This window comes from Tursiops truncatus, chromosome 2 (genome assembly GCF_011762595.2).
Source record: "Tursiops truncatus isolate mTurTru1 chromosome 2, mTurTru1.mat.Y, whole genome shotgun sequence".
In the NCBI taxonomy this organism is placed as follows: domain Eukaryota; kingdom Metazoa; phylum Chordata; class Mammalia; order Artiodactyla; family Delphinidae; genus Tursiops; species Tursiops truncatus.
This window is the reverse complement of record NC_047035.1, coordinates 121881373-121902004: the sequence shown is the minus strand read 5'-3', so window position 1 is coordinate 121902004 and position 20632 is coordinate 121881373. Positions and strand designations below refer to the sequence as shown.

Here is a 20632-nt window from a genome sequence, read left to right as displayed (position 1 = left end):
AGAATCCTTGCATCCTTGGGATACATCCCACTTGATCATGGTGTATGATCCTTTTAATGTGTTGTTGAATTTGATTTGCTAGTATTTTGTTGAGGATTTTTGCATCTATGTTCCTCAGTGATATTGGTCTGTAATTTTCTTTTCTGTGGCACTTTTGTCTGGTTTTCATATCGGGATGATGGTGGCCTCATAGAATGGGCTTGGGAGTGTTCCTTCCTCTGCAATTTTTTGGAAGAGTTTCAAAAGGATAGGTGTTAACTCTTCTCTAAAAGTTTGATAGAATTTGCCTGTGAAGCTATGTGTTCCTGGACTTTTGTTTGTTGGGAGTTTTAAAATCACGGTTTCAATTTCAGTACTTGTGATTGGTCTGTTTATATTTTCTATTTCTTCCTGATTCAGTCTTGGAAGGTTGTACCTTTCGAAGAATTTGTCTATTTCTTCCAGGTTCTCCATTTTATTGGTGTATATTTGCTTGTAGTAGTCTCTTATGATCCTCTGTATTTCTGTGGTGTCAGTTGTAACTTCTCTTTTCTCCTTCCTAATTTTATTGATTTGAATCCTTTCCTGCTTTTTCTTTTCTTAAAAAAATTATTTATTTATTTTTGGCTGCGTTGGGTCTTCATTGCTGTGCATGGGTTTTCTTTTATCTGTAGTGAGTGGGGGCTACTCTTCATTGTGGTGTGCGAGCTTCTCATTGCGGTGGCTTCTCTTGTTGCGAGCACAGGCTCTAGGCACACGGACTCAGTAGTTGTGGCTTGCAGACTCTAGAGCACAGGCTCAGTAGTTGTGGAGCATGGGCCTAGTTGCTCCGTGGCATGTGGGATCTTCCCAGACCAAGGCTCAAACACGTGTCCCCTGCATTGGCAGGCAGATTCTTAACCACTGTGCCACCAGGGAAGCCCTCCCCCTTTTTCTTAATGAGTCTGGCTAAGGTTTATCAATTTTGTTTATATTCTCAAAGAACCAGCTTTTAGTTTCATTGATCTTTGCTATTGTTTTCTTTGTCTCTATATCATTTATTTCTGTTCTGATCTTTATGATTTCTTTCCTTCTACTAACTTTGAGTTTTGTTTGTTGTTTTTTCTCTAGTTGGTTTAGGTGTAAGGTTAAGTTGTTTATTTGTGATTTTTCTTGTTTCCAGAGGTAAGATTGTATTGCTATAAATTTCTTTCTTAGAACAGATTTTGCTGTGTCCCATAGATTTTGGATCATTGTGTTTTCATTGTCTCTAGATAATTTTTTATTTCCTCTTTGATTTCTTCAGTGATCTGCTGGTGGTTTAGTAACATATTGTTTAGCTTCCATGTGTTTGTGTTTTTCACATTTTTTTTCCTGTAATTAATTTCTAATCTCATAGCATTGTGGTTAGAAAAGATGCTTGATATGATTTCAATTTTCTTAAATTTACCGAGGCTCAATTTTTGGCCCAAGATATGATCTACCCTGGAGTATGGTCCATGTGCACTTGAGAAGAAAGTGTATTCTTCTGCTTTTGGATGGAATGTCCTAGAAATATCAGTTAAGTCTATCTGGTCTAATGTGTCATTTAAGGCTTGTGTTTCCTTATTTATTTTCTGTCTGGATGATCTGCCCATTGGTGTAAATGGGGTATTAAAATCCCTCACTATTACTGTGTTACTGTTAATTTCTCCTTTTATGGTTGTTAGCATTTCTGTTATATATTGAGGTGCTCCTATGTTGGGTGAATATATATTTACAATTGTTGTATATTCTTGGATGGATCCCTTGATCATTATGTAGTGTCCTTCCTTGTCTCTTGTAACAGTCTTTATTTTAAAGTCTATTTTGTCTGATACGAATATTGCTTCTCCATCTTTCTTTTGATTTCCATTTGCACAGATATGTTTTTCCATCCCCTCACTTAGTCTGTATGTGTCCCTAGGTCTGAAGTGGGTCTCTTGTAGACAGCATATATACGGGTCTTGTTTTTGTATCCATTCAGCCACTCTCTGTCTTTTGATTGGAACATTTTGTCCATTTACATTTAAGTTAATTATCAATATGTATGTTCCTATTGTCATTCAATTGTTTTGGGGTTGTTTTTGTCGGCCTTTTTTCTTCCCTTTCTCTTTTGTTCTCTTCTCTTGTGGTGTGGTGACCATTTTTAGTGTTGTGTTTGGGTTGCTTTTTCTTTTGTGTGTGTGTATCTATTGTAGTTTTTTGGTTTGCACTTACCATGAGGTTTTAACATAGGAGTCTATATATGCAAAGTTGTTTTAAGGTGCTGTTCTCTTAATTTCATGTGCGGTTCCCATTTCCTACACTTGTACTCTCCTCTTCTCACAATTGCTGGTTTTAATATCATATTTGTGTGTGATGATTTCCTACTTGTACTGTATGTTTGCCTTTACCAGTGAGCTTTTGCATTGGTAATTTTCTCGTTTCTAGTTGTGGCCTCTTCCCCCCCGCCCCATAGAGAAGTTTAGCATTTGATTCAAATCTGGTTTGGTGTTGAATTCTCTTATTTTTTGCTTTTCTGTAAAGCTGTTGATTTCTCTGTCAAATCTAAATGAAAGCCTCACTGGATAGCGTATTCTTGGTTGTAGGTTTTTTCCTTTTATTACTCTAAATATATTGTGCCACTCCCTTCTGACCTGCAGAGTTTCTTCTAAAATATCAGCTGATAACCTTATGGGGATTCCCTTGTATGTTATTTGTTGCTTTTCCCTCTTGATTTTAATGTTTTTTCTTTGTATTTAATTTTTGTTAGTTTGATTAATATGTGTCTCTGCATATTCCTCCTTGGGTTTATCCTGTATGGATCTTTCTGCACTTCCTGGACTTGGGTGACTATTTCCATTCTCATATTAGGGAAGTTTTTGACTATAATCTCTTCAAATATTTTCTCAGGCCCTTTTGTTTCCTATTCTTTGGGGACCCCTGTACTGTGAATGTTGGCGTGTTTAATGGTGTCCCAGAGGTCTCTGAGACTGTTCACATCTTTTCATTCTTTTTTCTTTATTCAGTTATGTGGCAGTGATTTCACCACTCTCTATCAGGTCACTTATTCTGTATTCTGCCTCTGTTATTCTGCTATTGATTCCTTATAGTGTATTTTTCATTGCAGTTGTGTTGTTCATCTCTGTTTGTTCTTTAAATCTTCTATTTCTTTATTAAACATTTCTTGTATCTTCTTGGTCTGTGCCTCTATTCTTTTTCCAGGATTTTGGATTATTTTTCCTATCATTACTATGCTAGATTGCCTATCTCTTCTTCATTTAGTTGTTCTTGTAGGTTTTTACCTTGCTCCTTCATCTGCAATATTTCTCTCTCATCTCATTTTGTCTAACTTACTGTGTTTGTGGTCTCCTTTCCACAGGCTGCAGGATCATAGTTTCCCTTGCTTCTGTTGTCTGTCCTCTTGTGGTTAGGTTGGTCCAGGGCCTTGTGCAGGCTTCCTGCCTGCCTTCCAATGGGTCTTCCTGCCACCCTCTTGTGGGCAGGTCTGTGTCAAGGGATATGTTTTGGGCTGGCTGTGTACTTAGTACCATTTTAGGCAGCCTGTCTACTGATAGGTGGGTCTGTGTTCCTGTCTTGTTGGTTGTTGGCCTGAGATGTTCCAGCAATGGAGCCTGCAGGCTGTGGGGTGGAACCGGCTCTTGGTGCTTAAATAGGGACCTCCAGGAGAGCTCACTCTGATTAATATTCCCTGGGACCTCTGCTACCGGTGTCCTTGTCCTCACGGTGAGCTACAGTCAACCCCCACCTCCCCAGGAGACCCTCTAACACACCTAGTTAGGTATAGCCCAGGTTTCTATGGATGTACTGCTTTGTGCTGGGTCCCAGTGCATGTGAGACCTTGTGTGCACCTTCCAAGGGTGGAGTCTCCATTTTCCCCAGCCCTGTGGGGCTCCTGCACTAAAGTCCCACTGGCCTTCAAGTTATATGTGCTGGGAGCTCTTTCTCTTGAAGCTAGACCCTCAGGCTGTCTTGGAGAGCTATTTTTATGTGGGAACATCACTGTTTAGCCTGAGTGGGATATATATATATACATATAATTTGTTGTTGTTTTGTTGTTTTTAGTATGTGGACTGTTTTTAATGTGGATCACTGTCACCTCTTTCCTCAGTGTATGCTGGCCATTATCCCCTTGATAGTGGGTTTGACTGGTGTTCTGGTGACCACAGCCTGCCCTGGATATAGAGTAGGGCCTCCCCTTTGCTCTGTGGTTGTCCCTCGCTGCCCTATCATGGGCAGGGTCTGCTCCCTAGTTGTTGAAGTAGAAGCCCCCAAATGTGTTTCTTAGTTATGTTTCTGATCTGTGGTGTGAGGAAGGTGGGATTGGAGTACTCTCACTGGGAGAGAGGCAGCTCAGACTCTGGCCTGGCCCAACACCCACAGGTATGTGCCCACAAAGCCCACAGCTGCTAAAGCCAGACCCGTCTCAGCTGTAGGAGCACTTGTCCATTTGAATGTTCCACAGGCACTGAATTTACAAAGCCACCAGTGGAAGTGTAAATCCACAGTTCATGCAGCCATGAGGAGAGATTTCAGCTCTTCTTCCTTAGTCACACAGCCCCTGGGGCTCAACTGTGGTTTCAGCCCCACCTCTGTGTGTGGGCCATCCACGTGCATCTGTTCTTGAGACTGCCAGAGCACATACACCCACCCATGGCTGGAGTGGTGATCAGGGTACAGAAGCCCTCTCAGGCAGGAGGGGGCCAGAGTGACAATTGGGGAACACGAGCTCACCTAGGTGGGAGAGTGCTGGGGTTGTGATCAGGACTGCAGGCCCATCAGGTTGGAGGGGGATGAGGTGGCGGCTGGGGAGAGCAGGCCACCCAGGCAGAGTGGGGACAAAGGAGGCAACAGTCAGGGGCACATGAGCCCACTCTGGCAGCAGCCCTCCCTAGTGCCTGGGGAGGCAGGGCTGGTGCTTGAGGAGAGAGGCTGCAATGGCAGCCCTGACCTTTGCACATCACTCAACAATGGCCCTTCACTTCTATGCAGTCTGGTCTTCCTCCATGAGCCTTCCCAGTTGTGGAATTCCTCACTCACATCCCCTTAGGCTGTCTCCTCACAGCCAACAGCAATCTTCTTCCTGGGTCTGCTCTCCAAACCCCATGTTCCAACACCCAGCCCCCGTGTGCATCAGCAGACACACGTCTCAGGCTGGGGCATGCAAGGCCGTACCATGGACCATCTGTGTAAGTCTCACTCTGTCCTGCCTGTCACAGACCAGTTTCTGCCCTCTCCTCTGAGACCCCAATGCTCCCTTTCTGTCCCAGATAATCTCCCCACTAGTGAGGGTCTTCCCCAGATACAGGAACCTTTCATCTCCTTCAGGGTCCCCCACCCCAAGGGTGCAAGTCTCGTCCTGCTTCCTCTCCTCTTCCTTTTCCCTTCTTCTTTCTTTCATCATACATGGTTACATGGGGATCTTTCTTGTCCTTTTAGGTGTCTGAGGTCCTATGCTAGTGTTCAGCAGGCACTCTTTGAGAACTGTTCCATTTGTAGACGTATTCTTGATGCATTTGTAGCGAGAGATGAACTCCATATGCTCCTACTCCTCTGCCATCTTGACTCCCTCCCCCTTATATAATTTTTATTTCTGTAAGGTGAGTAGTTATGTCCTTACTTTTATTTCTGATTTCAGTAACTTGAATCTTCCCTCTTTCTTTCTTGTTCAGTCTAGCTAATGGTATGATAATTTGATTGATATTTACAAAGAACCAACTTTAGTTTCATTAATTTCCTCTATTGTTTTCTTTTCACTATTTCTTTACTAACATGCTAATTTTTATTATTTCTTCCTTCTACTTATTTTGAGCTAAATTTTCTCTTTTATTGTTTCTTATGGTGGAAAGTTAGCTTATTGATTTATTTCCTCTTTTTAAATATAAGCATTTATTGTTATAAATTTCCCTTTAAGTACTGCTTTAGTACATCCACAAAATTTTGGTATGTTGTTTCTTCAATTTTATTCATCTCAAGATATTTCTAATTTCTCCTGTGATTTGTTCTTTACCTCATTGGGTTTTTAAGAGTGTATTGTTTAATTTTCACATCATTGTGATTTTTCCCAAGTTTTCTTCTGTTATTGGTTTATAATATAATATATCTTTGTGGGCATAGAATATGAGTTGTATGATTTCAATTTTTTAAAAAATTATTGAGATGGGTTATATGGCCTAACATATGCTTATTCTGGAGAATGTTCCATGTGCACTTGAGAAGAATGTGTATTGTACTATTTTGGGGTGGTGTAGTCTACAGATGTCTGGTAGATGTTGTTATGTTTTCTATTTTTTTCTTCATTTGTCTAGTTGATCTATCATTTTTTTTCAGGATTTGTGGAAGCATAATTGACAAATAAAATTGTTGTATATTTAAGGTTTACAACAGGATGGTTTGATATAAGTATACACTGTGAAATGATTACCACAATTAAGTTAACTAATGCATCCATCACTACATATTGTTACTTTTTGTGTGTGTGGTAAGTACACTTAAGATCAACTCTCTTAGCAAGTTTCAAGTATGAAATACAGTAAAAACTAAGTCACCATGTTCTGACTTAGATTCACAGAACTTAGTCATCTTATAAGTAAAGCTAGTACCCTTTGAACAACATCTGCCCACTTTCTACCCACTAGCACTGGTAACCACCAATGCCATTCTCTGGTTCTATGAGTTTGATGTTTTAGGTTCCACATATAAGTAAGATTATACAGTATTTGTTTTTCACTTTCTGGCCTATTTCATGTAGCATAATGTCCTCCAGGTTTATTCATGTTGTCACAAATGACAGGGTGCTCTTTCCTTTTATGGCTGAATACTATTCTTATATATGTATGTATGTGTATACATATATATATATTTTTTTCTTTATTCATGAACAGTTTATCTGATGAACCAACTTTAGTTGGTTGTTTCCCTATCTTGGCTATTGTTAATATGCTACAATGAACATGAGAGTGCAGATATCTCTCTGAGACCCTGATTTCAGTTCTTTTGGATATATACCCAGTAGTGGGATTGCTGAATTTTATGATAGTCCTATTTTTAATTTTTAAGGAACCTCCACACTATTTTCATAATGGCTGTACCGATTCACATTCCCACCAATACCAATGGTTTCAAGCCTTATGTTTCAGTTTTTAGTTCATTTTGAGGTTTTAAAAAATATGTTATAAGAAATTTTATTGTTTTGCATGTAGATATCTAATTTTTGCAACACCATTTATTAAAGAGACAGTCCGTTCTTCATTGTCTATTCTTGGTGCCCCAGTCATAGGTTGGTTGATCATATATGTGTGAGTTTGTTTCTGCACTATCGATTCTGATCCACTAGTCTATGTGTCTGTTTTTATGCTAGTGCCATACTATTTTGATTACTACAGCTTTGTAATATAATGTGACATCAGGAAGTGTGATGTCTTCAGCTTTGTTGCTCTTTCTTAAGTTCACTTTTGTTATTTGTGGTCTTTTGTGGTTCTATGCAAATTTTATGATTGTTTTTTCTATTTCTGTGGAAAATGCCATTGAAATTTTGATAATAATTGCATTGAATCTATAGATTGCCTTGAATAGTAATAGACATTATAACAATATTAATTATTCCAATCTGTGAACATGGATATCTTTCCATTTATTTGTATCTTATTCAATTTCTTTCACCAATATTTTAGTTTTTATTGTACAGATCTTTCACCTTCTTGGATAAATTTTTTCTGAATATTTTATTGTTGTTGATGCTGTTGTAAACACTACTTTCTTAATTTATTTTTCAAATAATTCATTGTTAGTGTGTAGAAATACAACTGATTTTTGTACATTAATATTGTATTCTTCAACTTTATTGAACTTGTTTATTAGTTCTAACAATTTCTGGGTGGAGTCTTTAAGATTTTCTATATAAGATCATGTCATCTGCAAAGAGAGACAATTTAATTTCTCTTTTTCTAATTTGGATAAATTTTATTCCCTTTTCTTGCCTATTCACTCTGGCTAGAACTTCCAGTACTATGTTGACTAGAAGTGGTGAGAGTTGGCATCCTTGTCTTGTTCCTAATCTAAGAGGGAAAACTTTCAGCTTTTTACCATCAAGTATGATGTTAGCTGTAATATTGTCACATATGGCTCAATATTATGTTGAGGTACCTGTTTTCTAATTTCTTTACAGTTACTATCATGAATAGATGTTGAATTTTGTCAAATGCTTTTTATGCATCTATTGAGATGATCATATAATTTTTATGTTTCATTTTGTTGATGTGATATACTACATTTATTGGTTTGTGTATGTTGAGCCATCCTTCCATCCCAGGTATAAATCTCACTTGATCATGGTGTATAATAATTTTAATGTGCTGTTGAATTTAATTTGCTAGCTTTTTTTGAGGCTTTTTGTACCTATATTCATCAGGGATACTGGTCAATATTTTTTTTTTCTTGTAGTGTCCTTATCTGGCTTTCTCATGAGGGTAATGCTGACTTCATAAGGTTAGTGTGGAAATCTTCCCTCCTCTTTATTTTTTAGTAGAGTTTGAGAAGAATTGGAATTAATTCTTCTCTAAATGTTTGATGAGATTCACTCGTGAAATCACCTGGTTCTGGGCTTTTCTGTTTTGGAAGATTTTTGATTACTGATTCAATATCCTTACTCATTATTGTTCTGTTAAAATTTTCTATTTTTTCATAATTCTGTCTTGATAGATTGTATGTTCCTAGGAATTTATTCATTTCTTCCAGGTTATTCAAAATGTGACATATAATTGTTCATATTGGTCTCATATTACTTTATATTTCTGTGGTATCAGTTGTAATATCTCCTTTCTCATTTATGATTTTATTATTTGAGTCCTCTTTTTTCAAAAAAAAATTTTATTATTTGAGTCCTCTTTTTTCAAAAAAAATTTATTTATTTATGCTCTAATCCTTATTATTTCCTTTCTTCTGTTGACTTTGGGCTTAGATGTTCTTCATTTTCTATTTATTTGAGGAGAAAATTTAGGTTCTTTATTTAGATTTTTAATTAATGTAAGTGTTTTTTTGCTATAAACTTCCCTCTTAGAACTGGTTTTGCTTCATCCCATAAAGTTTAATTTGTTGAGTTTCCTTTTTTTTTTGTCTCAATATGTTTTAAATTTCCCTTTTGATTTTTTCTTTAACCATTTGGTTGTTCAGCAGTTTGTTATTTAATTTCTACATATTTGTAAATTTAAAAATTTTTCTCCAGTTATTGACTTCTAATTTCATGCCATTGTGGTTGGAAAAGAAGCTTGATATGATCTCAATATTCTTAAATTTGTTAAGACTTCCTTTATTGCACAACTTATGATCTATTCTGGAGAATGTTCCATGTGCACTTGAGAAGAATTTTGTTGCTGTTGGATGAAATTATGCTGTATGTTTGGCTTATAATGTGTTCAAGTGTTCTGTTTCCTTATTGATTTTCTGTACACATGATATATTCACTGTTGAAGGTGAGATATTAATGTCCCCTTATTATTACTGTATTGCTGTCTATTTTTCTGTTAATATTTGTTTAATTATATAGGTGTTCCAAAGCTGGTTGCATATATATTTACAATTATTATATTCTCCTGATGAATTGCCCCTTTATTATTATATAGTGACCTTTGTCTCTGACCAATATTGACTGAAGGTTTATTTTATCTGATATAAGTATAGCCACTCCTCCTCTCCTTTGGTTACAATTTGTATGGAATTTCTTTTTCCATCCCTTCACTTTTAGCCTATGTGTGTCCTTAAAGCTAAGGTGTGTTTTTTTACAGACAACATACTGTTGGATTAAAAAAATTAATTTAACCACTGTCTTTTGATTGGAAAATTCAGACTATTTGCATTTAAAGTAATTATTGATAGGTGAGAACTTACTCTTGCCATTTTGTTGTTTTCTGTTTTGTAGTTCCCTTGCTCCTTTCTCCTTCTCATTCTGTCTTCCTTCGTGATTTGTTGTTTTTTTGTTTGTTTTATTTTGGTTTGGTTTTGTTTTTGTAATGGTGTGCTTTTATTTCTTCCTCTTTATTTTTGTGTAACTATTAGAAATTTTTCCTTGTAGTTACCATGAGGCTTACATAAAACATCTCATAATTGTAACAATCTATTTTAAGCTGATAACATCTGACCTTCAATTGCATATAAATTATGTGTGCAAAATACTCTATGCTTTTAGTCCCCTCCCCCTCATTTTATGTTGTTGAAGTCACACTTTGCATCTTTTTACTTTGTGCATCCATTAACAAATTATTGTAGCTATAGTTATTTTTAATCCTATTATCTTTTAACTTTTATACTGGAGTTAAAATTTGTTTATGCACCAACATTACAGTATTGGAGTATTCTGAATTTGACTGTATATTTACATTTACCAGTCAGTTTTATACTTTCATATGTTTTTATGTTGTTTCTTAGTGTCTGTTCCTTTCAGTCTGAAGAACTCTCTTCTAGCTTTTCTTCTAAGCCACGTCTAGAGGTGATAAACTCAGCTTTTTTTTTTGGTTAGGGATTGTCTTTACCTCTTTTTCATTTCTGAAGAAAAGTTTTGCTGAGTGTAGTATTTTTGTTTGCCAGTTTTTTTCTTTAAACACTTTGAATATATCACCCCACTCTCTCCTGGGTTTTCTGCTGAGAAATTAGCTGATCACCTTATAGGGGTTCCTTTATATGTAATAAGTCACTTTAGTCTTGTTGCTTTCAAAATTTTCCCTTTGTCTTTGACTTAAAAATTTTTATTTATTTTATTTTTGGAGACATTGGGTCTTCATTACTGCATGTAGGCTTTCTCTCGTTGCAGTGAGTGGGGGCTACTCTTTGTTGTGGTGCACATGCTTCTCATTGTGATGGCTTCTCTTATTGCAGAGCACGAGCTCTAGTTACGCAGGCTTCAGTAGTTGTGGCACTTGGGCTCAGTAGTTGTGACTCATGGGCTCTAGAACACAGGCTCAGTAGTTGTGGTGCATGGGCTTTGTTGCTCTGTAGCATGTGGGATCTTCCCAGACTAGGGATTGAACCCATGTCCCCTGCATTGGAAGGCAGATTCTTAACCACTGCACCACCAGGGAAGTCCCTGTTTTTGACTTTTAACTATTTGATTTTAATATATCTCAGGCTCATCTTTATTTTGCTTGGGTTCCTTTGAATTTCACATACCTTCATGTCCATATCTATTCCAGATTTTGGAAGTATTCAGGTATTATTTCTTTAAGAAATCTTTCTGCTTCTTTCTCTCTTTCTTCCTCTTCAGGGACTCTGACAAGGTAAATATTTGTTTGTTTATTGACATCCCATAATTCACGTAGTCTTTCTTCATTCTTTTTTTGTTCTTTTTGTTATTGTTCTTGTCATTGTCTAATTCCAAATGATCTCCCTTTGAGTTTGCTGATTTGTTTTATTCTGGTTTTACATAATCAAGGCTCCTGTTGAAGCTCTCTGTTGAATTTTTCAGTTCTATCATTGTATTCTTTACTCCAAAATTGTGTGTGTGCATGTGCATGTGTGATTTTTGCTTCTTTATTAAACTTATTATTTTGTTCATGCATTACTTTCTTGATTTTTTGTTTTCTACTGTGATGTAACTCACTGAGCTTTGATGATTATTTTGAATTCTTTGTCAAGCAATTTATAAATATACACTTCTTTGGAATCTGTTACTGGAACTTTATTGGTTTCCTTTGTTTGAGTCTTCATGGTTTGTGTATCCTGTATTGGGGTGTGCATTGGAAGGAGAAAACACTTTTTCAGTTTTTCCAGAGTGTTTTTGGCAAGGAAATAAATTCTGTAGATTCCTTGTACTTATGGGATTACCCAGGGAATTGTAGGTAAATTGGGTTAGAGCCAGGTCATGTATTGCTGGGTCTGCAGTGGTGTTTGTAGTTGGTGGGCCTGTTACAAGGTGCTCTGGCAGGCATAGCTCCTGTCTTGTGTCTGGAAGATGGGACTGTCTCCAGGACCTTTTTCATAAGTTCTAGAACTGGGAAAAGGGTCCACAGTTGGATCCACAGATGGTGAATCTGTTACCAAGTGTATGGACAGGGATGGTTCCCAAGAGATTCTTTGGAGAGCTTCAACCATGTAACTGGGTTAGTCCCTGGGTAGGCAGGACTGGCATTGGACCATGACTGAGAGGGTTTGGAACTGAGTCCAAGGGCTGCATCATGATCCACAGCTGGAATTGGAGTTTGTATGCCTGACTCTGGAGGCATGATGAGGTGTCTCTTACCAGGTCCCTGGGCAGGTAGGACTACTCCCTGACCATATCTGATAAGAATGGGACTCAAGTTACAGGGCCATTTCAGACCATGGTGGACTTACTTTTGAGGGCATAGATGGGTCTTCTGGTGGATCTCTGGGTGGACAGGATTGCTTGTGGATTATGGCAGGGAGGGGCTTGAGCTGATTCACAAAGTTGTTTCAAGATCTGTTGTGGATTAAGGTTGGTTGGCCTGCCACCAAGGGACACTAACTGGCATGTCCTCTGGTAGGTCACTGGGCTAGCTGGACTGCTTAGAGAATGTGGTTAGAAGGATCTGGATCTGAGCCACAAGACTGCTTCAGGGTCTACTGTCTGACTAAAGTTCACTGGCCTCCCTCCAGAGACATGACAGGTGAATTTTCCAGTGGGTCCCTGGGCAGGTAGGACTGCTCATGGGAAGTGGCTGGCTGGGTGCGGGGGAGCTGGAGTTGAGTTACAGGGCTGTTTCCCGATCTCCCAAAGTACAGATGGGTATGTTTCCAACTTATTCCCTGGAATGGCAGGACTTCTCACAGACTTCAGCTAGAAGGGGCTGGAGCTGAATTATAGAACTATTTCAGTATGTTTGGGGACAATAATTGGTGTGTCCCCTGCCAGATCCCTAGGCTGGCAGTACTGCTTGAAGACAATGGCTGACAGGGCTAGAGCTGGGTCATGAGTCATTTCAGGGTCCACAGGCAGGACCAAGGTCTGTGGGCTTATTGCCTGAGGCAAAGTCATGTGTGATGTTTCCTGGGTACCATGATATATGGTTATGGTGGCAGGATCAAAACCATATGGGGTTGTAGCTGAGCCCATTGAGGCATGGAGATGTTTTGGGTTCTGCAGTTGGATCTATCGTTGGCAAGTCAGCCTCCTGGGCATTGGCTTGTTTTCTCAACGTGATCCTCCTTGATCTTGAACCCTATTGGTGTTTCACAATTTCCAACCTCAGTCCCAAAGCTCCCACAAAGTCACTTTTGTCTGTAAATGGCTGCCAAGTTACTGTTCCTGAGTGAGGATACAAGCAGGGGACTTCCTATTCTGCCATCTTGCTGGCATTACTCTGTTCTGTTTATTATTGAAAATTGGGTTTTGAGGTCTCTAACTTTAAGAGTTGAATCATCTATTTTTTCCTTTTAATTCTAGCAGTTTTTGCTTTGTGATTTTGTGCTTTGTTGTTCAGTATATATGTTAATAATTGTATGTCTTATAGATTGATCATTTTAAAATGCTCTTTGTTTTTAACAATAACTTTTGTTAAAGAATATTTTGTCCGAGCTGCTCCAGCTTTATTTTAGGTACAGTTTACATGATATATCTTTTTTTTAATCCTTTTACTTTCAATCTATTTGTGCTTTGACTCTAAAGTATATCTCTTGTACACAGAATATAGTTAATCATGGTTTTCCCCCCAATTTAGAAATCTCTGCCTTTTGATTGGAATGTTTATTCATTTTACATTTAATATAATTACTTATAAGGTAGGATTTATGACAGCCAATTTGCTATTAATTTTCTATATGTCTTATGTGTTTTTCCCCCTGAATTTGTCCTTTATTCTTTTTTTTTTTTTGGTTAAATAGATATTTTTAACATCAATATAGCTTCATTTCCTCCCCTTATTTTGTGTTATTATTGTCATATAAGTTACAAATATATAAATTACAAGACCATCAGCACAAATTTATAATTGAAATTATATTTTTAATCAAATAGGAGAAGAAAAATGTTACAAACAAAACATATTTATTTTTATACTTACATATGTAGTTTCAGCTAAGGTAACTAGTTAAAGTGCTCTTTATTTCTTCATGTGGATTTGGGTTACTCTCCTGTGTCTTTCTATTTCAGATGGAAGAAATCCCTTTAACATTTCTTGTAGAACAGATCTCATAGCAAGAAATTCTGTCTCTCTTTTTTTAATCTGGGAGTGGCTTAATTTCTCCCCTTTTAAATGATGGATTTTGTGGCTATAGAATTCTTGGTTGAGAATTTTTTCTTCCATCACTTTGAGTATGTCATCACATTGCCTTCTGGTCCACATGGCTTATTAGAAGTTAGTTTTTAAGCTTACTGAGGATCACGAGTACATGTTGAGCCATTTTTCTCTGTGTTTATCTTTCAACAGTATGACTATGATGCATCTGGGTCTGGATCTCTTTGAGTTTATCTTACTTGGAATTTGTTGATCTTCTTGGATGTGTAGATTAATGTTTTCATCAAGTTTGGAAAGTTTTTAGCTATTATGTTTTCAAATATTTCTCTATCTTCTCCTTCTAGGGCTTCAATTTATAAGTACATTGGTATGTTTGATGATGTCTCACAGTTTTCTGTAGCTTAGTCACTTTTTTATTTTTCCTTGTGTTCCTCATACTGGATAATCTCAACTAAGCTATCTTCAGGTTCATTCACTCTTTCTTCTATTCACTCAGATCTGCTGTTGAAACCCTTCTTGTGTAATTTCAATTTTAGTTATTTTATTTTTAAGTCCAGAATTTTCAGGTGGTCCTTTCTTATAATTTCTATCTCTTTATTAGTATTCTGTATTTGGTAAGATATAATTCTTATACTTCCCTTTAATTCTTTAGACATGCTTTACTTTAGTTCTTTGAATAGATTTTTAATAGCTAATTTAATGTCTGTGTCCATTAAGTCCAACATTTGGCCTTCCTCAAGGATACTTTCTATTGACTTCTTTCCTGTGTATGTGCCATGCTTTCTTGTTTCTTTGCATGCCTTGTAATTTTTTTTGTCATTAAAAACTGGACATTTTATATAAAATGTGGCAATTCTGGAAACCAGATATCCTCAGTTCCAAAAGTTTATTGTTGTAGTTGTTTGTTGTTATTGCTGTTTGTCTTAAAAATGATTTTCCTGGACTAATTCTGTAAAGTCTGTATTCCCAGCAATATGTGGACACTGAAGCTTCTGCTTGGTTATCTTAGTGGTCAGCTAATAATTAGACCAATATTACCTACAATGCCTCTAATCAATATGTCTCTTGCCCTTTGCTAAGAGGCTGTGTGTGTGTGTGTGTGTGTGTGTGTGTGTGTGTGTGTGTTAGGACTTACATTTAGTGTTCAGATAGTTTACACCTCTTCTTTAGCCTTCACCTTTTGATTGCACAGAGCCTCAAAGAAAGCCAGAGGCAATTGATTAGGTCCTTCTCAGGTGTTTCCTGGCATGCAGCTCTGCACATGTATATAGCTTTCTAGATCAAAAAAGAATATTCTGAGCTTTTCAAAACATACTTTGAATATCTCATTCCCAAGATTTCCTTTTTTAGTTTTTTGGCCAGTCTCTTTGACCCAGTTCATATCAACACTTCAGGGACATGTCATACTCAGAAATTTCCATGGATTCCTTTTAACTAATGTTCTGGAATTGGATTTACCCCACTGAGTGAGCTCTTAGTCCAAAGAAATACAAGTCCTGTAAATGGAGTTTTTCAGGGACCTTAGAGAGGTCAACTGGTAACAATTCTCTGAAGACAGGACATTTTGGGGATCTCCAAACCTGTTCTTCCTCCCTTGATGGCTGTTAGCCTACTATTTTCAAGCCTGCCACAGTGATAGGGAGAGAGGTATTGGAAGTTGGAACATTAAAATGCTATAAAACTTGCTGTTCTTAGTGAAAGTCAGCCAGTTTTCTTGAATAAATGTTTTTTGACATTCTATATGCGTTTGGTTAATTTCCAAAGTTCTGCAAAATTAATTCTGACCATTTTTGGTCATGGTTCTTGTTAATTTTATAGAGGAGCAGATTTTTTTTTTGTATTTTTGCGGTATGTGGGCCTCTCACTGTTGTGGCCTCTCCCGTTGTGGAGCAACAGGCTCCGGACGCGCAGACTCAGCAGCCATGGCTCACGGGCCCAGCCGCTCCGCGGCATGTGGGATCTTCCCGGACTGGGGCATGAACCCATGTCCCCTGCATCGGCAGGTGGACTCTCAACCACTGCACCACCAGGGAAGCCCAGGAGCAGATTTTTTGAAGGTTTTTTTACTCTGACTTTCCAGAAGTGCTTTTCCTACATTGATTGATTTTTAAAGGTTAAAACATCCTTGCAGTCCTTGGATATACCCTACTTGGTCATGCAATATTTCTATATATTGTTGGATTTCATTTACTACAGTTTTGATTAGACTTTTTGTATTTATGCTCATGAGGAATATTTTTGTGTATTTTTTAAATTGCATGTTTTTTTAAATCAAGTTAAAGTTGTTCATATAGAATGAGTAGAAAATGTTCCCTTCTTTTAAATTTTATAGACAATTGTGTAGAATTATTTTTTATTTCATGTGAAGCTATATGTCCTGGAGTTTTCTTTGTGGAAAATATTTTAACTACAAGTTATTATTTCACTGAAGGAGGGTTATTCAGATTATCTATTTCTTCATGATTGAATTTTGGTAGTTTGTATCCTTCAATAAATTTTTCCATTTCATTTTTTAACTAAGCAGGATTCTATGGTCCCTTCCCAGGACAGGGCCCTCCCCCCATGTCCTCTGACTGCTTGTTGTTTGTAGAAAAGCTGTAGTCTCCCAAGGCCTCCCATGAGTCACAAAGGTCTGGCTCAAGAATTAATGATTGAAAGGATGTGAACATGTAGTGACAAAAGTAGCAGTTGGGCTAGGAGAACTGGTAACAATTTAAACAGTAAATCAGCCATATGGCAGTCTCAGAATCTTTAGTTCCTCTCTGAAGTACCTAAACAGTATGTGATGCACATTTACTGAGTTGTTTACTGATGTTAAGACCTCCACAAGTGGAAGAAATTAACAACTTGATGACCATGAGCACGTAGCCCCCAGACAGTAAAGTCTGAGGATTGATAATGTTAACCCTTGTGACAATACACTGTTACCTCTTCATCAACCAATCGGAGGATTGTACACAAGCTGATCACACACACTGTGACTCCTCTCCCTCACCTTGCTTTTTAAAATCCCTCCCTAAAACCCATCTGAGAATTGGGGTCTTTTGAGCATGAGTCACTTCTTTCTCCTTGCATGGCCCTTGCATTAAAATTTTCTTGGCTCCAAGCTCTGATATTTTGATTTGTTTGTCCTCACTGTGCATTGGGTACATGAACTCGGGTTTTTCAAATTTATTGGCATATGTTTTTCATAAATTCCACTTATTAACATTTTAATATCCATAGAATCTCTAATGATACCCCTTTCTCACATTTCCAGATAATGGTATTTGCGTCTTCCACCCCCCCTTAATCTGGCTATAATTTTGTCAATGTTATTCTTCTTCTCAACTGACCAGTTTTCAATTTCATTTATTTTTCTTTATAAATATATTTATTTTCTATTTTATTGATTTTGCTCTTATCTGTATGATTGCCTTTCTTTCTCTTTCTCTGGGTTTAGTTTGCTCATTTAAAATGTCTTAAGGTGGAAAATAAAGTCATTGGTTTGAGATCTTTCTTCTTTTCTAATATAGGCATTTTAGTGCTATAAATTTCCCCCTAAATACAGCTTTAGGTGCATCCCACCCATTTTGACATGTTATGTTTTAATCTTTTCCATTTCAAAATACTGTATAATTTTCTTTGACGAATGAATATGTTAGAAATGCTAATTTCAATTTCTAATTCTTTGGAGGATTTTCAAGAGATATTCTTTATTGATTTCTAATTCCATCACATTGTGGAATTAAATTAACATGGTTTATATTAATTTAATTGTTTTAAATTTATTAAGACACAATTTATGGTCCTCCCAGTATATGAAGAATTCCAAAAGGCACATGGACGGAGCTGCTTATTTCTATTCTCTTATGTGCTGATACTAGTTGTAGCAATTCTATGCAAAAAAAAAAAATTGTCAGAAAAAGTAAATATTAATTGAGAAAATGCATAAATGATAATCATAATAAAATAAAATTTGGTCTCATTGCCATTATGTAACATCTAAATGTTCTATATTCCCTTATAATTTCCCAATATTACTGATAACACTCATAATCTATAGTCACGATGACTTTTTAAGTTATTTATATGTTTCTATATTTAAACTTTTATTTCAATATTTGTTCACAGTTAACAACAAATAGTTTAAAATATATGACACCAGAACTCTGTTTAATGTGAAACTCTGAGAATGAAGTCTGCCTAATGAAGGTATTATGACAGTGCAATTTGATAAGAGAATGGAAAAGCACGTGCATAGAGGCATCATAAAATTACTGAGGAGGTCACCATATTGGTCCAATTTTTAAAGTGTTCTCTTCCTATGAATAGACATCCAGCTGGAACCTCTGATTAATGTCTGGAAATAATCTAGAATCCCCAGACAAGTATGCTTACCATTGATCTTGGTAAGGTAGCTCTTGACAAATTAGCATTTCTATAACTGTGTTACATTCCTACAGAGTTATTATTTGTATTAAGACAATAAATGCTTCAGCTTTAGTAAATGTTTCAGCTTTAGTTTATTGAAGCTAGCAATTTGGAAACTGCATAAACTTCTGCAGAAACACTTCTCTCTATGGGGATGGCACAGTTTGGAATACGGTAATGTTGACACATGCAAAAATTAGAACAGAATAAATAATGTGGCAGAAATCAATTTAAAATATTTATCACTTAGATTATTGGAGCAAAAAGCAATCAACACCACAACTACATCCCATATAAGCTTGCTGTTAGCAACTTTATCTTTTCTCACTCTCCTAAGCAATATTTGTTCACATTGGAACAATACTGTTATTGTCAAGTGCTGATCTACTGATTGTATCACTCGATCTAACTATATTTTTACTTGATCTGCACTTACAATTTTTTCATTAATTTTCTCTCTCCACTAATACTTTTTTAAAAACTTTTACTTTTTCTATTTAGGGACAACACCCATATTTCTAATCTGCAAAAATTTAGCCAAACTCTCTAGATGGAATCATATTAATGCTTTCCTGCCATATATGCTTTTCCATTTTTCTTAGACCTGCTTAGCCAAACCAAGAGCGTCACTAACTTACACTCCAATCTCTATTCAATCATGCCCACTTTGCCACAGTCTCTCAATCTAATTAGCATTTTTTGTAAGTAAATAATAAGTTTACCACAAAACTAAAGCTGGCCTGGAGAAATGACCTTGGATTTATCTTCACACAAATAGTATACTTAGAAAATACTGACAAGATAACCTGTGAATATTGAGGGCAAGGAGACTTTAACCTATGTTTATTGGAAATGCTTGATTTGTGGGCACACCCCAGAGTTAGGTAAGCCATGTTTGATATGTAAGTTTGAGTCGACATGACCGTAACCTTATATATACAAAGCACACTGGCAACCATATGTTCTTATTTCTCTGTGTCAAGTTCACAAACACACTCATACATACATAAACATACATCTAGGCTCTCATCTGAATAAACCACACAATGTTTATAGGGTGGTTGGTGCAAAATAAGAGTGTTTCAGTAGCTATTAGACTTTCAATGAAATGATAATAATTTTCAAGATTTACCACTAGATTAAAATTCTTTGTATTCTGTGTCATTAATCTACTACTTTAACATGACACCATAACTTATAGCTTTATATTTATTTTCTTATTTGTTCATTCTCAAGCATGAATTGCCAGCACAAAGAAATGAAAAGAAAAATCCATATACCAAATATAAATCTTCTCAAGTTATCTGGAAAGAAACACACGTAGTACCAGAATCTTAAAAATTCCTACTAGGAAGCTATCCTGAGTAATTTCTTCATGTTAACACTCTTTTAAATACAGTGTAATCAATTTTGTCCTCTCATTGTCATCTTAAATTAATTATCAGAATTTATTATTATAAATAAAATCTTGTATGATTTATCTAAACAATAGCTTTTTCAGAACATCTGAACCTTAGTATACAAATTTTGTTTTGAAATTAATAATAGTATTCAAGTGATTGGAATTGAAAGGCTGTTATGGCATGGCTGTGAGTATTTAACGTTACTGCAATGTTTGATTTACTGAAATATCTGTGTTTAAAAGAGAACTTCTTGACTTATCCTAAAGACATCAATTGTTAGTCCCCAAATAACACATTATTTAGTAGACAATATTCCTAGGAAATTTATTAGCTAACATTTGGTCTATTTTGATGGGATATTTTAAACTTTCTACTAAAATATATGTGTAGAAAAGAGCATGCAGTATAATTGTAAAGCTTAATTAATTTGCCATCCAAACAACACAGCAACTAATCAACACACACAGGTTGTAATACAAATATTACAGGCATTCCAAAAACAACCCAGGTGCCTTATTTCCATGACAATCTCCTACATGACTTTCAATGACTAACTCATTTTCAGATCATAGGTTAGTAAATACACATCAGATATGGATGTGGCAATTTCAAAATGGAAATAACTGGCAAGATAGAATACTGCATCCACAATGATAT

At 36.4% G+C, this 20632-nt stretch overlaps 1 non-coding gene across 1 annotated transcript; it reads right to left on the bottom strand.

Moving 5' to 3' along the window:
• Nucleotides 1-18484: 18484 nt before the first annotated feature.
• Nucleotides 18485-18548, bottom strand: LOC117311506 (small nucleolar RNA SNORD109A). The gene has a single exon (XR_004525701.1). It is a non-coding gene; the product is annotated as a small nucleolar RNA SNORD109A (small nucleolar RNA).
• Between the last annotated feature and the right edge of the window lie 2084 nt (nt 18549-20632).